The sequence below is a fragment of the Arvicanthis niloticus genome, chromosome X, assembly GCF_011762505.2.
Source record: "Arvicanthis niloticus isolate mArvNil1 chromosome X, mArvNil1.pat.X, whole genome shotgun sequence".
NCBI classification, from domain to species: domain Eukaryota; kingdom Metazoa; phylum Chordata; class Mammalia; order Rodentia; family Muridae; genus Arvicanthis; species Arvicanthis niloticus.
The window spans coordinates 30,547,428-30,550,538 of record NC_047679.1 but is presented as its reverse complement, the minus strand read 5'-3'; the positions used below and the strand labels follow the sequence as shown (position 1 = coordinate 30,550,538).

At 35.5% G+C, this 3,111-nt stretch overlaps 1 non-coding gene across 1 annotated transcript; it reads left to right on the top strand.

Moving 5' to 3' along the window:
* The first annotated feature begins 2,641 nt into the window (after window positions 1–2,641).
* On the top strand, window positions 2,642–2,778 carry LOC117695680 (U4 spliceosomal RNA). Its single transcript, XR_004604706.1, has one exon. It is a non-coding gene; the product is annotated as a U4 spliceosomal RNA (small nuclear RNA).
* Window positions 2,779–3,111: the final 333 nt, after the last annotated feature.

Genomic DNA, 3,111 nt, shown 5'->3' with positions numbered 1-3,111 from the left:
CACTAGTATTCTTAGAGTTCCACATTAAGCAACTACAACTGAGAATCACTGGCTTAGAAAAAAAAGCCATACTAGGAGAGTTGTTCACCATGATATGCTCTATTTTCCATGGCTTTGTCACTCATGGGCAGTCTCATATTTTAAAGCTCTCTCTTCCAATGATGCTTGGTTGCTGGCAAAGCACAATCTTTAATTCTCTGTTCTGCAAGAACATAAGCATTTTGATAAGACAGTAACCATCTCCCATTTTCCAAATTCGAAAACTCACACTTGGGTTATACAAAATTGTCACTAATTAGTTACATGACTAAATCTGAAATCCAGGACTAAAATTGTGCTCAGACCCCCTTTTAGTATGTTTCTCTTCATTTCAATATCAAAGAGAAAGTGGAATGTTACCTTGTTTTTCTCATATTAAATTAATCATTTCAAAAGTATATCTACAGGGCTAGAAAGATGTTTCAGCAGCTAAGACTGATTGCTGCATTTGCAGAGGACCAGACTGGTTCTCAGCATTCATCTCACATCCAGTGGCTCATGCCACCCTATAACTCCAGTTTCAGGAGACCCAATGCCTTCCTCTGGCCTCTGTGAGCACTTGTGCAACATGAGGCTCTCCTTCTTCTTCTTCCCTCCCCTGTCTTACTCTTGCTCTCCTCAGTATAAAATTAAATTCTTTAAAAAATCTGCCTTTAAATTGAAGTTTTAAAAATGATTTATGGCCACAAGAAAATTTAAAGCCAGTAATTGCTGATCTGTGGTAGTGTCATGGACATGGACTAATTCTAGGAATATTATTCTAGCAATGTGATTAGCAGACTAATTTTATTTCTGACTAAAATTTGATCTTTAAACTGAATGTGAAACCTTCTAAGTTGTATAAAAATAGGACAGACATGGTTCTTGGGAGAGAGTTTGATCAAGTTTTTATTATTATCTCACTAAAATCTGACTCTTGATGCATAACACAGGCAGAAATTGTTCAGAATTTCAACCAAGTCCTGGCATCGTATATATCATATTTGTGGCTGAAAAGATTACAAGTCCTATAGGTCACTGCTTCTAAATATTAAAATACAGACAAGGACAAGTTCTGTTTTGTTAGACAAAATCTTACAACCCCAACAAGGATTCCTTATTTTAAATGTAAATAAAATGAACTGAGAAGTATGTTTTCCAATGAAAGTGTGAAAATAAGTGGTCCTAGAGGGAATATTAAGAGAAGGTCAGTATGTATTTATCACAAGCCTGGGTAGGCTAACAGCATATGGCTAATTCTAACCGTCCTTTATTTTTCCATTATCCTAGTATTTAGAAGGTATGTTTTCTGAAATTAACAGTCATCTATTTTTTGCAAGATGTCTTATTTGCAAAATTAAATAACGGGCAATCTTGCCTATTCAATACCGTACAAAACATAGGTATACCTTGAGCTAGGCAAATACATTCCATGTGTCACGAGGACAAGCATCCACACAAAACTTTCAGTTACTAATTAATTGTAAGAGAACTTTAGAGATATTGTTGCCTGCATCCTTACAATCCATTATTATTCCAGTGTGTCCTCATCCCTCTAGTTCTTATTATTTCAGTGTGTCTTCTTCCCTCTAGTTCTATGAGTGGATGCTGACACCTTTGCTTATCAGGTTGGAAGCTGTTAAAGCTATAGTACTTTGTCAACTACTGTCAAATCATTTGGCAGTTATTCAGGAGTCATACTTTTCACTTAATTATTAAATATACTGAACTATCAAGTGTGCAATTTACTGTAGAAATGTAACAATAGACCATCTTCTCTAATGGGATTTCAACAGGGATGGAACTAGAGGGATAAATCTGGTTCTGCAAGTCATTAAGAAAATAGGGCATTCCAGTACCAAAGGGGTTTGTAAAAAGGAAAAGAAGTAAAAAAAAAATCAGGTATACAGCTAGTTTAACTATTTACTCCTGAGAAATGTATGTTATAGTTTTTAAGGGAACAATAGTTTATTTTGGAGCCATTTTGAGTGACCAAGGTCAGGAATTAGGTTACCCCAAATTCCATGTTCCAGTGTGGAAACACTTTCATGAAGTGTTATAGTTATAAAGAATATCACAAACCAAGGCAAATTTAAAATATATTAGTGGGTACATCAAAGAGGTGATTGCAGCAAGATGGGGAGGAGTGGAGATTTCTGTAAGCCTAAGTAAGATACTAGTTGATGACCTTGCTAGCTTTTAGATTGGTGGAAGCCAGTGGGTTTGCTGAGTTAATAGATTCCAAAGATTTTTATTAGTCACAGAATGTTAGTTTTGACACAGATATGGCCAGGGAATGACTGAGGGCTAGAACTAACCCAAGAAAAGCTAAGTAGTCTCTGGACCTGCAACATTCCAGCCTCTCCACAGCCCTTGAAGTTCAATAAGTCTCTGCAGGCACAGTGTTTTTTCAGGAATTGTCATTCACTGTCCCTCCAGTTTGATGGCATCACATTTTGTACCTGGGGTGGGATGTATTATTTATAAAACATGCTAAGTTCTCTCATAGCTAGGAAAGTCTCCTTTTGTAGGTGCTGATGTGGATGTTACTGAGGAATGATAAGGACAGCAGTCTCCAGGAGAGAGCTATAACTGATAAAAGCAATTAAAAATGAAATTTCTGAGCTTTGCGCAGTGGCAGTATCGTAGCCAATGAGGTTTATCTGAGGCGCGATTATTGCTAATTGAAATTTCTGGATCACATCAAAACTACCAACCATCATGGGCAAGATCTGAATTATTTTTACCTTCCCCATGCATCTGATATAACATTAACATGTGGCACAGAATAGGACTTCAATAGTTAAAATTAAGTAATCAAGAACAGTGTGTCCTAATGAAGTGAAGGTAACAAATGAAAGAAAGATGTATTTAAAATAACAAAAATTTATGTATTTTAACTCTATTGACTACATGTTTTTACCACTATTTATACTTGTTTTTACTCTATGAACTATGTTATATTTAAATGGTTATAAATAGGAACTTAGAATCACTTTAGTATCCCCCCTTTCTATTAGTAAAATACAAATATTGATTAATTAACTTTTAATCCCTCCTATGGATATTATAGGTACTAATTAGTTAAGAAGC